A 14,108-nucleotide genomic window follows, 5' to 3' on the forward strand; every position below is an offset into this window, starting at 1 on the left:
TGCCCCTGGGTCAGGAGGCATTAACGTGAACCTGTTGCTTTGCCCTGCATGGGCAAAGCACATATTCATATTAACATTTAATAGAGAGGTATTTTATATTGTTTTTTTTTTCTTTGGCCTGTGTTATTCAAAGTATATGAGTACTTCTAAACTAAATATATCATTGCACTGTCAGACAGCAGAGCAGAAACATGATCGCAGCAGCTAATCCTAACCCCTCTGCAATAATACTGAGCCAAATGCAAACAGCCAAAAAAACAAAAGCACAAAAGAGGCCCGACAGAGTCCTAAGCAGAGTTGTGATGTCATGCTTTTCTCTATCGCAGCACAAGCTCCCCACTTCTCCGTGTCCGTCTGCTGGACATCTCTTCTATATTATCAATGAGTGTTTATATCTAAGGTAAATAATCTTTTATTTGTGGCGAGCAAAGCCAAAAATTAATCTGCTGCTTAACTGAGCATGAAATCATTAATGTGGGTGTATAAAAGGGTGATCAATCAAGCTGACAACAAGAAAATTGTTTAATCAAACAAGGATTTCTATGACGGACATTAAATTGATTTGATCCCATATGTTCCTTTTTTTGTTTGTGTCATTTGGTATAAATATTAAGCAATCAATGTAAAGGTCACTTTTACGCCTAATATGTATGTCTATCGCAACCCACAAAATAATCATTATAATTTATTTAAACAAGGACATTTGTATATGTTGATATAGCTAATATACTGTAGTCTGAAACACCTAAGACCCTTTTCATACTGGGGCAGTGCCGGTGTTAGCGGTAAAGCTTTACCGCTGTTATAGCGGTGCTTTTCGGCTGCTAGCAATGTGCTTTAAACCCCCGCTAGCGGCCGAAGAAAGGGTTAAAGAGGAGGTCCACCTAAAAATATATATATATTTTAAAAGCCAGCAGCTACAAATACTGCAGCTGCTGACTTTTAATAAATGGACACTTACCTGTCCCAGGGTCCAGCAAAGTCGGCAGCTGAAGCCGATCAATCGCTCAGCTTTTGGCAGCTGCTGCCGCCATCCTCGGTGAGGGAATCAGGAAGTGAAGCGTTGTGGCTTAACTTTCCAGGTTCCCTACTGCGCATGCGCGAGTCATGATGCGCGTCCTAACTGGTCCCTGCTATCTCCTGGGACTTGTGTGTTTCCTGGGAGACAGCGGCAGGGGGGGGCAGGAAGGGGCGTGACTCCCGCGGAAGTCTATTCCCGGAAGTGGGTGCAAATACCTGTATTATACAGGTATCTCCACCCCCCTGAAAGGTGCCAAATGTGACACCGGAGCGGGGGAGGGATTCCGAAAAGCGGAAGTTCCATTTTTGTGTGAACCTCCGCTTTAATAGCGCCTGTGTTGCGGCACTGCTTGAAGTGCTTTGCAGGTGCTTCAGCAGCGCTACCCATTCATTTCAATGGGCAGAGGTGGTTTGTGCCGCACCTCCTCAAAGATGCTGTTTGCAGGACTTTTTTTCCCATCCTGCAAGCGCCCGCCCCAGTAGGAAAACACTCAGGCTTTTACACTGGGGTGGTTTGATCAGATCTACCAGGTTTTCAGGTGGATCTGGATGAAAGCTGTATGTTAGTCTATAGGCAGGAAGATGTAAACAGATGTGTATACATTTACATCCGGTTACCTCTGAGTCCTCCTATGTCAAGAAACTTAAAGGAGAAAGGTTTTCAACTTTTTTCTATTTTTTCAGACATAAATATGACAGATCGGATTTTGTCCGACGAATTTTGTCTGAAACTGTTGCATACACACAGTTGGACAAAGTTGTCAGAAAATCCGATCGTACTTAACGTGATGACGTTATTTCGTTAGGACGGGACTACATTCAGGCTAGTAGCCAATAGCTTTGGTCTAGGAATTTGATCTGAGCATGCGTGGCACTTTGTCCGATCGGAATTCTCTACACATGATTGGACAAAGTCCGATCGGATCATGTTGTCGGAAAATTTTATAGCCCAGCTGGAAAACTTGGTCTGTTGGATAATCCGATGTAAACAGTCCGATGGAGCCCACACACTGTCGGATTATCCGACAACACGGTTCTATCGGACATTGTCCATCGGAATGTCCGACCGTGTGTACAAGGGCTTAGAGCTGGGCTATAAAACTTTCCGACAACATGATCTGATCGGACTTTGTCCAATTGTGTGTAGAGAATTCCGATCGGAAAGTGCCACGCATGCTCAGATCAAATTCCTAGACCAAAGCTATTGGCTACTAGCCTGAACGTAGTCCCGTCGTAGCGAAAGAACGTCATCACGTTACATATGATTGGATTTTCCGACAACTTTGTTCGATCGTGTGTATGCAACACCACAAGTTTCAGACAAAATCCGACGGATTTTTTTGTCGGAATGTCTGACCGTGTGTACAAGGGCTTCGAGATTTGGAGGGGGGCTGAAGGAAATCGAAGGTAATACTTCAATATAACTTTTTATAATAGAGTTTCGTGTTTTTAAAGATGGGGTTTGCTTTTCAATGTAATTGTATGTTTGTGCAGTAGTTTTACTGTTATTTTATTCTGTTTATAGCCATTTCTGACGTTAACTATTTTGCAATCTATATATAGTTTTTATTTGATTTTTTTTTTTTTTGTGCACTGTTTGCAGAACAATAATAACCAATTATATTGGCAAGGTTCTGTGCAGAAGACTTCTTGTTTTGCATGCGGTGTACATACTGGGAGCACCCAGCCCTAAGGGCCTGTACTGCAGCTGTTGTTCATTTCATTCAGCTTGCCTTTGCTTGCACCTTGTTATACTCTCTAATCGATCGAACCTTTTGTTTTTGACTTTTATGACAGATCCCTTCGGTGTATTAGCTGTTGACATTAAAAAGCATGCATGAAGTTTTTTGTATCTTTTCTTTTAGAGGCAATAGCAAAAAGGTAATATACTGTTATTATAATGCAACATCCTCCTAGTTTGCTAGTTGTTAGGTACATTTAGTCTGCTCCCCTGTAGGCAGAGGAGCATGGTGTTAATTGTGTTTAGAGGCTGTGCAGTGCATCACAGGTTGTGGCTTTGCTACCTCTCCCTGTATTCTGGAACTCAATGGAGGTTTCCGGAACATAGTGGGTGGGGAAACAGAGGCTGCAGCCTGAATATTCACAGGACTTCCATCAAACCCTGGGGAGGTGAGCCCAGAAAGTGGGGAAGCAACCCATAAATATTCTGAAGCCTGGCAATCTGGGAGCAGAGCCCGGGGTCCAGCCATCAGGAGGTGACCCCTATGCTGGGGGCTCAGCCCCTGGGGCAGCGAGAAAGACAGAGGAGCTCAGCTTCGGCTGGTGTTCTGCTTAAAATAAGCAGTGTATAACGAGACAATATGGATGGCTATACTAAAAGGAAAATTGGCTTTTTCATTGACTGGACAGGTATGTGTATAAAATAATCACGTTTTTTATCTGGTTACAGGCCTTGCAAAGAAAATTCACAGCCCAGGCCAAGGCTGTTGGTGTATTTCAGAAGCAATTCCATCATTCCAACCTTTTTAAATTGAGGGACAGTTCAGTATCCTTTAGTTTGTAGGGGGCCAGACTATGGCCAGTGGTCAGTGAAAGTAAAAAATGCCCAGTGTCAGTGGTCAGTAGTTTGAGGACCATTGTTCTAGTTTGAATTAATTAAAGTGGTAGTAAAAGACAATAGCATAATGTGCTAGTATGCATCACATACAAGCACATTATGAAATACTTTTGCACAAGGCTTCCCCAGCTCAACCGGTCACTGCCAAGGGGGCTGACATGTTCCCTCTGCATTTCTTCTGGGTTTGCAGGCTCCGGCGCTGTGACTGGCCGGAGCCACGATGACGTCACTTCGTTCGGGAAGGACCGTCAGCGGCTGCATGAAAGGTGAATATCTAATTTTACTTACAGGTAAGCTTTATTATAGGCTTACCTGTAGGTAAAAATTACCAAGCGGACAATACAACTTTAAAGGGCAACCTCTTGGATAGCATGTCTAACCGACATCCTCTGAAGTACACTCTACACACATTTGTCAGAACCTAAAGATCTACAGAATATTTTTTATATATATATATATATATATATATATATATATATATATATACTATGCTGGCACTGAACAGAGTAGCAAATTGGCAAATTGGCAAGAAGCTGTCTGCTTCAAAAAGATACGCCTTTATAGTTTTGATTAGGTACCACATTGGCTGACTATTACTGACCTACATTTTTAACTTGGACTTAGGCTGGGTTCACATATGTACAAATTGTATGCGATTTTTAACCACATCCAATTCGCATGACATGCAAGTGTGACCAGCTCCCAATGGAGCCGGTTCACACATATGCGGGGTGGCCGCGGTGCAAATTTCAAATGGGTCCTGTGCCTTTTTGGGTCCGGTGCGAAATCAGGCAAAAAATTTGGACCTGAGTTGCACCTGAATCTGTGACCAGAAACGCAACAGACCACGGGCTTAGCGTAGCCTTTTATGGTTTACCTCTGACATAGGCAGAGCTGGATCATCCACAGGACAACCTAGGCAGGATCCTAGGGCCTGGGGGACATTCAGAGGGTCTAGCTACAACCTTCCTCTTACAGTAATCAAGGGGATAGCAACATTTATCAAAGCTGCAAACAAGTCCACTACTTTGCAAGGTATAATGCACTTGCAGGCAGTTAGTGTCTGATGGAGTAGGCCATACTGGTCCAGACAATGCAAGTAGGGTGGCTTCTCTATGCCTTTTGCAATACGTATCAATGTAGACCAGGGGTCTCCAAACTTTTGAAGCAAAGGGCCAGTTTACTGTCCTTCAGATTTCAGGGGTGCCGGATTGTGACCAGTGGGGGTAGAAAATGCCTCGGGGCCAGGCATCAAGAATAAACAAGGCCTCGGTGTTGATAGTCAGTAGGAAGAGGCATAAGGCTCCATCACTGGTAATAGTGGAAGAAATAGTGCCCCATTGTTGGTGTCATTGGGAGGAATAGTGCCTCATATCATTGGAAGCAATAGTGCCCCAAGGGCCAGATGAAGGCTAGCGAAGGGACACATCCAGCCCTCGGGCCGCAGTTTGGAGACCCCTGATGTAGACCGAAGAGTTGGGGGTTGGAAAATCAGCTACCTTAGCTAAGGCCCCATTCTGCCTTAATCCACTTCTAGACATCTGTTTTTGAAGCATGTTTGAAGTATATTGAATGCAGTGGCTTAACATGATAAATTACAATCTTTGGTTTATCATGCAAATCTCAAACTGGTAATACAGTACATATATTTATACACTGTATGTCCACTCCCCCATCCCTATCCTCTATAGTCCCTGGCCTTTGGCACCAACAATTAACAATCTCATCCTGCGGTTGCTCAGAGTGTGTAGCAGAGTTAACTGAGAGTCAAACTTTAGAAAAATAAGTTCTGCTAGATCACTTCAGGCTGGCCCCTTTTGCAGGTATAACCTTAAAAATAAGTGCCTATACTGTTTAAAATCCAGTAATACGCCTTCTCACCCTGCTCTGCACATGCTCAGTTGCGCTCTATTTTTTGCCATTGTGCAATCGGAGCCACTAGAGGCCGATCTGCTGATGGCCTCAATTTTTACTGCTGCTCAGGGGCTCAAGGCTTCAGTAAAATGGTATCCTCCAGAAACAGGAACAAAATTGAAGGCAATTTACAGCACACACTAATTTTGGAAGCATAATTATTAATTTGGAATGTATGTTCCTTGCTAAAGAATATTATGTTTTATCAAGTTGTTATAGGTAAAGTTCCATTTTAAATGAGCAACAATACATCACAATTTCTCTTATCAACTATTGTATTTAAGGTGAAAGTCAAATTTGCTTTTTTTTTTTTAGGTAATTTGGTCTGTGTTAAAAACTTTGCCAGACTTTTTACTGTCTATGGTCCTGCTGAAAAGCTTTCCCTTCAATTCCTGCACAGTCACCAAGGTGAAGGAAAGATCAACCCAGCCAGGGCACCACACTAAGGACCCAACAGTGGCTGGAACCCTCTAATAAAATTATTTTATTTCTGTTTGGGTCCCTGTTGGAGAGATTCTACTCTATATGACCGAAAAATAAATGAAGTAAGAATTTCCTAATGGGGACACAGACAGCAATAAAAAGTCTTGAAGGGGCCTTACCCTACTCCATTCCACCCAAAACTTAAAATAAACATTTGGGAGATTTATTAAAATTGGGGAGTGCAAAATCTGCAGCAGCTGTGCATAGTAATCAATCAGCTTGCAGGTTTTATCACCAAAGCTTCACTGAACAAGCTGAAGTTAGAAGCCGATTGGCTACCAATGTAACAACTGTACCAGATTCCATGTGCACCAGTTTTAGTAAATCCCCTCCAATACTGTGTCTGGTGTTTCACTTTAACCTCCCTGGCAGTGATCCCGAGTCTGGCTCGGGTTGGGATTTTACTATCATAAGCGGTAACCCCCAGCCAGACTCGGGATCGCATCGCTGGATACAGGGAGGACACAGGGAGAGGTTACTTACCTTGTCCGCTGGATCCAGCGATGTCCTCCCCTTGCCACGCCCCCTTAAAGGAGAATTGTACAAAAAATAAAAGATCGGTTCAACATTTACAACTACTCTTCCTTTATATTGGCGTTTGGAATTTACAAATGCAGCAATTTAGAAATCAGATGAAAGGTTTAGCGCTGGGAAACACTTTTTCATTAGTAAAAAGTGCATTTTTTTATACATCTATATAGATCAGACCAAAATAAAGGACAGATGAGGAGGAATGAGGGACAGAGGGACATAGCTCCAAATCAGGGACCGTCCCTGGAAATCAGGGACAGTTGGAAACTGTGCAACTGGTATATATTAATCATTCGTTAGGTCCTCATTTTTGATTTATTAATAGGCTTATGTGACCAAGTCTGACAATTGGTAGAAGCCCCTGTTCAGCAGTTTCTCCTCTTTACTGTAATGTAGGATAATATGATGGTGCAAAGGAACTCCATGATAAAAGAAAAACACACAAATGATTTCTTACCCTTCAAACACATATAAGGAAGATGAGCAAAGCTTTGATGTTCCGTTCACAGTTAAATCCTCTCCTTCTTGCCTTCACTGTAGTTATAACGTCACCTACTAATCCCTGTCCTTGTCGCGGAGTGCCTCCAGAATGTCAGATTTGTTCCTGAGTGTTCCTGATCCCTCTGCTTCCGTTCCTCTCTTACCTAGTCAGTCCAGCCCTGCTGGCAACACTCTCCTGTGCCTGCTGGCTCAGGATGTTGATCCCCTCTCCTGAGCAGGTCACATGTAGCCAGCTTCTATAAATGGGATTTGAAACTCTGGTGAAGTGTGAGGAATCTGATCCCAGAGCTATATAACAGCCCTGGAAAAGTTCACACAGTGCAACTGAGAGGAGAAAATAGAGAAAGGAACAGAACCAGCCGCAGAGGAAAGACAAAGACAGGTCAAGGAAAGTAAGACACATGAATGTGGAGTATAAACAAATATAATGGAGAAACATACTAGGGCTGGTTTCAGCGGCAGTTGGCGCTCCAGGCAAACAAAAAAACACCAAACAAACACCCCCCCCCAGCTCGCAAGCCCGCCAGCCTCGCACTTATCCCATCTAGGTCCCGGGAGGCTTGCCTTCTGGTCAGTGCTCCTCCTGGCCAATCCGCTCCCAGGACCCACTTCCTGTTCTGATGTACCAGGAGGAGAAGCAGGAAGACAATAGCGAATGTTGAGTGGGTGGGCTCAGTGCTCTGCGCCCCGAGCCCACTCTTTTTAAAGCCAATTGGAGCTTCTGGCTCTGATCATGTGCTTCACAAAACGAAAACCCTGTAGGGCTCTATGCGTCCATGCCCTGCATGGAGATTAGGGGCTGGGCTCATAGCTATTTGGGGGGGGGGCGGCACCCCAGCACCCCTTATGGAAGAGCCACCACAGGCTGATTTACTAAAACTGGAGAGTGCAAAATCTGGTTCAGCTCTGCATGGAAACGAATTGGCTTCTAGTTTTTTTTGTCAAAGCTTAAAGGGATTGTAAACCTTCAAGGTTTTTCACCTTAATACATTCTATGCATTGAGGTGAAAAACCTCCTGTAATGCTGCAGCGTGCCCACAAGGTAACCCCCTCGGGAGAGTGCTTCTCCTAGGGGGTTATCTGATGCAGGGAGGAGCTGCGAGAGCCGCCGGTGGACCCCAGAAGAGGATGTTCAGGGCCACTCTGTGCAAAACAAGCTGCACAGTGGAGGTAAGTATGACATGTTTGTTATTTTGTTTGTTAAACAAATAAAAAACGAACCTTTAGTATCACTTTAATTGAACAAGCTGAAGTTAGAAGCTGATTGGCTACCATGGGACGTAAGTGGCTGAAAACCTTTAAAAAAAAGTAATGAAATATTTTATAAATGTATGAGAGGGAGGGGGAGCCAGGAAGAAAAAAGTTATTTTTACATTTACATCAATAACAATGGAAGTGTTTGGGGAGTGCTAAAGCCCATTGACAGGGGTAATGTCTAATGCGACGCAGCACGACCATGTGAACAACATTAGGCACTGCAATGCACATTGAATTTTGACAGGTGTCTCTATAGCTTTAAAAACACTGCTTTTCAAGCTAGTTCCTGCTTTTGAGCGGAAGTTCAGCCCCTCTCCCTTCCCCCGCTGCATTCTGGGACATGTGATAGGTCCCAAAAACTGGGGGACCAATCAGATAGCGCAGTGCATGCCAAGTTAGTAGCTGGCTGTGAAGCCGCAAGCAGTCACAGCCAGCTGCCCACGGTCAGTATGCCAGCATACCAAAGGGGACCAAAGCCTGGTGAAGAAACTGGCCGGGTAAGGACAGTGCTGGACCCTGGAACAGGTGAGTGTCTGCTTACTAAAAGTAGCAGTGACAGTTTTTGTAGCTTTTTTCATTATAACAATTATTATCATTATACAATAGATGACTGAAAAACTGCTTTACCCCAATATGTCATATACAAAAAAACACAAACCCTGTATAGGGACTTTTTTTCACAGTAATCTGTCACAGAAATACCTTATACGATATAGTAAAAAAAAATTTTTATTTATAATAATCTAAAATTAACAGCCAGTAGAAATACATAAATGAAAAAGCAACCAAATATTGAGTGACAAATGGCAATACTATACAGAATAATGGAACTTATAGCAAATATAGCAGTGCTAAGTGGTATTCAACGCGTTTTGAGATCATATATCTCTCAGGGGTGTAAACTTTTAGGTTCTATGTCTTTTTTTACTGTATATATCTAAAACATATATAAGGTCGCCAGAGATTAAAAGCATAAAAAATTATTAGTGCTGCTGCCACAGGATGATGCCAGGAAAGAGATACCTCTAGAGCTCATGGGACCTCTGCCACTGGGGTCACCCAGAAAAGAGGTCAGAGAAGAAAGGGGGCGATCAGGTGATAATATAAAAAATATGTATGTTCATGAAGATGAAATTAAATGGTGGTTTGCCCTTAAAGTGTTACTAAACCCATAATGCCACGTACACACGACCAGACTTTCCAGCAGAAAAGGTCAGACGGTCTTCCCGACTAGTGATGGCCGAACGGTTCGCCCAGCGGTCGCTTTGCGGCGAATTTCGGTCGTTCGCGGTCCGCTCGTTCGGCGGACTATTGGCGTCGTTCGCCCGGCGGACTTTCGTGTTTAATGTGTAAAAGAACTTTGACCTATGATGACACATCCATCATGGGGTACAGGACAGCCAATTGAGACATGACAGCACATGGACACTTGGACATTCCCCCTAACTTATAAATACACCCGATCCGGCGGCCATTTTACATTCTTTCTTCTGTCACTATAGGGAAAGGCTGCTGTTTGGAGCAGGGACAGATAAACCACTAGCTATTTGGTACACAAAAGTTCTTTTCAGGACTGGTATAGGTGTTAGGTGTATATAGGTTTGCTGTGCTACTGATTGTTGCAGCAGCCTGAGTGTCTTTTGCCAGTTTAGATAAAGGGACAGAGCGCTGTGTCTGCTGCTATTTTAGGGACAGCCAGATTAGTCATCATCATCATCATCATCATTAGCTGTTACTATCAGGTCCACAAAAGAGCTATTTGAGTAACCAGTAATTGTTCCAGTCTCCTCTGTTTTGCCAGTTTGTATAGGGACAGGAAGGAAGCAGTGTGTCCGGCAGTGAGGGTCAGTTTAAACAGTTGCTGTTACTATTAGTTCCACAAAGGTTCTTTTCAGGACTGGTATCAGTGGTATGGTAATAGGCTTGTACACGTATAATATTCTTTCTTCCAAATATAGAAAGAATATTATACTTGACTGCTGCCCTTCTGCTGCAGTCTGCTAATCATTCACAACTCACTTGTTCCACAAAGCTCTTTATCAGGACTGGTAACTTGGTCTGTGTAGGGTGCTACAGTACATAGGGTTGAGTGCGGTACAGTCTGCTGTTCTGTAAGGACCGCTGTCGGTCCACAATAGATAGGGTTGAGGTGCACCACTGCTGACCGCTGCCCTATACTGCAGCAGTCCTTCAACAGTATAGGGACTGACGTACAGTCTGCTAATCAGTCACACACAACCTACTTGGTCCACAAAGGTCCTTATAAGGACTGGTAACTTGGTGAAGGGTGCTACAGTACATAGGGTTGAGTGCGGTACAGTCTGCTGTTCTGTAAGGACCGCTATCGGTCCACAATACATAGGGTTGAGGTGCACCACTTCTGACCGCTGCCCTATACTGCAGCAGTCCTTCAGCAGTATAGGGGCTGACGTACAGTCTGCTAATCAGTCACACACAACCTACTTGGTCCACAAAGGTCCTTATAAGGACTGGTAACTTGGTGAAGGGTGCTACAGTACATAGGGTTGAGTGCGGTACAGTCTGCTGTTCTGTAAGGACCGCTATCGGTCCACAATACATAGGGTTGAGGTGCACCACTGCTGACCGCTGCCCTATACTGCAGCAGTCCTTCAGCAGTATAGGGACTGACGTACAGTCTGCTAATCAGTCACACACAACCTACTTGGTCCACAAAGGTCCTTATAAGGGCTGGTAACTTGGTGAAGGGTGCTACAGTACATAGAGTTGAGTGCGGTACAGTCTGCTGTTCTGTAAGGACCGCTATCGGTCCACAATACATAGGGTTGAGGTGCACCACTGCTGACCGCTGCCCTATACTGCAGCAGTCCTTCATCGGTATAGGGACTGAGAGTTTTGTCACAGGGTGATTTCAAAAATGACAGGCAGAGGAAGAGGCAGGCCCTTCCGCAGGGGTGGTAGGGGTAGGGCAGGAGCACCCGCCTTGAGCCAAAGTGGGAAGTTGCAGAAGGTGCGTTCAATTACTTTAAAGGACGCACCAGACTTGGTTGAGTGGCTCACTCAGCCTTACTCTTCTGCACCCTCCTCATCCTCTCGATCTGCACCCTCTTCTTCACTCTCTGCTATGTGCACCCCCAAAGACACTACCACCAACAACACCACCACCACCACCACCACATACCTTCCGCTTGAGTCACAGGAATTATTTTCCGATCCATATCAAGAGGACATTTCTGATGCGCAGCCACTCTTGGTATTGGATCAGGAAGAGGAGGTAGCAACAACCGCTACTCAGCAGTCTGACGACAGTACCCAGATCAGCCCAAGGAGGAGGTTGGTCCCCGGTGTTGCTGCCTACTCCAAGATCTCTACTTATAGAGGTGGGGAAGGTGACGTTGATGATGACGTGTCTAGTGATGTCACGTGGGTGCCCACAAGAGAGGAAGAGGAGGGGAGTTCAGAGGGAGATATGGACCAGCAGATAGGGAGGAGAAGCAGGAATAACTTACATTGCACAGGAGGGACAGAGCAGACTGCAAATGTATCAGGAGCGAGTCATCGACCATGTACGGTCACATCTGGCACTCCCAGGACACCGGCACATGGCTCCGCAGTGTGGGCTTTTTTTAACGTGTCCGCTGCTGACAATAGCGTTGCCATCTGCAATCTTTGCAGTCAACGCATTAGTCGCGGTAAGCCCAACACTCACCTAGGGACGACCGCCTTAAGAAGGCACATGGGCAGCCATCACCGAGCCGAGTGGGAGCAACGTAACACACAAAGCCACACTGCAGGCTCTCACCGTCCAGCCTCGTCTTCTACTTCTCCTTCTCCTCTCTCCTCACAATTGTCCTCCACTCCACCTTCCATCACGCCAAGCTCACATTTTTCTGCAAAAAGGCAGGCTTCCGTGGGCCTAATGTTCGAGCGTAAAAAAATGATGACGCCGGATAACCCTCTTGCCCAACGATTGACGGCTGGCTTGTCAGAACTCATAGCCCGCCAACTACTGCCATGTAAACTGGTGGACTCGGAGGCCTTTCGCAAATTTGTGGCCATTGGAACACCACAATGGAAGGTCCCAGGAAGGAAGTATTTCTCTGAGAAGGGCATCCCAGAGCTATATGGCCATGTTCAGCGGCAAGTGAATGTATCTCTGGCACACAGTGTCGGTGCCAAGATACATCTGACCACAGACACGTGGTCTAGCAAACACGGGCAGAGAAGGTATATCACTTTTACTGCCCACTGGGTGAACCTTCTGACGGCCGTCAAGCATGTAACCCGTGGCACCCGTGTAGATTTGGTTTTACCGCCACGGATTGCATGCAGGCCTGACTCTTCTTCTCCTCCTCCTCCATCCTCCTCCCTCTCCTCCTCAGCTGCCTCCTCCTTTTCTGCTGCTAGCGTCTCTTCACCGCCCAAGCTCCCCAGAACCTATTCCACATGCCAGGTGAGATGTTGCCATGCCGTGCTGTGTCTGTTGTGCCTGGAAGCCAAGAGCCACACTGGCCCGGCACTCCTTTCAGCTTTGCGTTCACAGGCAGATCAGTGGCTAACACCGCTCAATTTGACAGTTGGTAAAGTGGTGTGTGACAACGGTGCCAATCTGCTTAGCGCATTGAAACAGGGCAAAATCACGCACGTGCCATGCATGGCACACGTCTTAAACTTGGTCGTGCAGCGATTCCTTGTCAAATACCCTGGGGTCCAGGACATCTTGCGGCAGGCAAGGAAAATCTCGGCCCATTTCAGAAGATCTTACATGGCCATGGCTCGCCTTGCTGACATTCAGTGGCGACACCATCTGCCGGTCAGACGTCTTATTTGTGATTGCCCGACGCGATGGAACTCAACCTTCTATATGCTTGATAGGCTGCTCCAGCAGAAACGTGCAGTTAACGTCTACCTGTATGAACTCTGCGAAAGAAACGGTTCTGGGGAGCTGGGTTTTTTTTCACCGCGCCAGTGGCTGCTCATGCGCGACACATGCAGACTTCTGCGGCCATTTGAGGAGATCACCAAACTGGTCAGTCGCAGCCATGGCGCCATCAGTGACATGGTACCTTATGCCTTCTTTATGGAGCGTGCATTGCGTCGTGTCATTGATCAGGCTGTGGAGGAGCAGGAGCGGGAAGATGAGGAAGTCTCAATGCTGGATGAATTCCCAGGGGGGCTACTCTATCTGAGACAAGTCAACAACAGGAGTCTGAAGAGGAGTCAGAGGAGGATGGTGCCGGGGCGGATGAGGAGGAGCAAGAAGAGCATGCTTTAAACCTTTCTGGGATCCCTGTTGTGCGTGGATGGGGAGAGGAGAATGAAGAGGACGACATTATCCTGGATGATGAGCAGGAGCCAGGCCACCACACCGCTTCCACTTTAGTGCAAATGGGGGCCTTCATGCTCCAGTGTTTTAATAGGGACCCCCGTATAAAAAGCATAAGGGTCAAGGACCAGTACTGGGTGGCAATGTACTTAGACCCCCGGTACAAACACAAAATGGCGGAAATGTTACCGCCGTCGCAGAAGGCTGTCAGAATGCAGCACTTCCAGGCCTTGCTTCGAGAAATGCTGCATTCTGCTTTTGCGTGCGCTGGCAGAGGAGCAATTCCCACTCCCAGAGAAGGAGTTGCGGGTACCAATCCAACAGCACCTGCAAGAAGAGGCCGGTTTGAAGATGTGTTGGTGACTTCGGATATGAGGTCATTCTTTCAGCCGACCCATCGACAGGTGTCATCCGGATCCAGCATCAGGGAATGCCTAGACCATCAGGTGTCCGACTACATTGGGTTAACGGCCGATGTGGACGCTCTGAGGAGTGATGAACCCCTGGACTACTGGGTAG

At 45.9% G+C, this 14,108-nt stretch overlaps 1 protein-coding gene across 9 annotated transcripts in view; it reads right to left on the reverse strand.

Moving 5' to 3' along the window:
* Positions 1-7,230, reverse strand: part of TACC2 (transforming acidic coiled-coil containing protein 2) — a 295,989-nt gene extending 288,759 nt beyond the window's left edge. For 5 of the 9 annotated variants that reach the window (XM_077455365.1, XM_077455362.1, XM_077455366.1 and 2 more), the window contains exon 1: positions 6,984-7,230. The gene's annotated coding sequence lies outside the window, so the exon portion shown is untranslated. The remainder of the gene's footprint in view (positions 1-6,983) is intronic. The other 4 variants (XM_077455368.1, XM_077455367.1, XM_077455364.1 and 1 more) reach the window with 3 other exon arrangements.
* Between the last annotated feature and the right edge of the window lie 6,878 nt (positions 7,231-14,108).

Source organism: Lithobates pipiens, unplaced genomic scaffold (genome assembly GCF_037356315.1).
Source record: "Lithobates pipiens isolate NorthernLeopardFrog02 unplaced genomic scaffold, aLitPip1_a1.2 Scaffold_25, whole genome shotgun sequence".
NCBI lineage: Eukaryota > Metazoa > Chordata > Amphibia > Anura > Ranidae > Lithobates > Lithobates pipiens.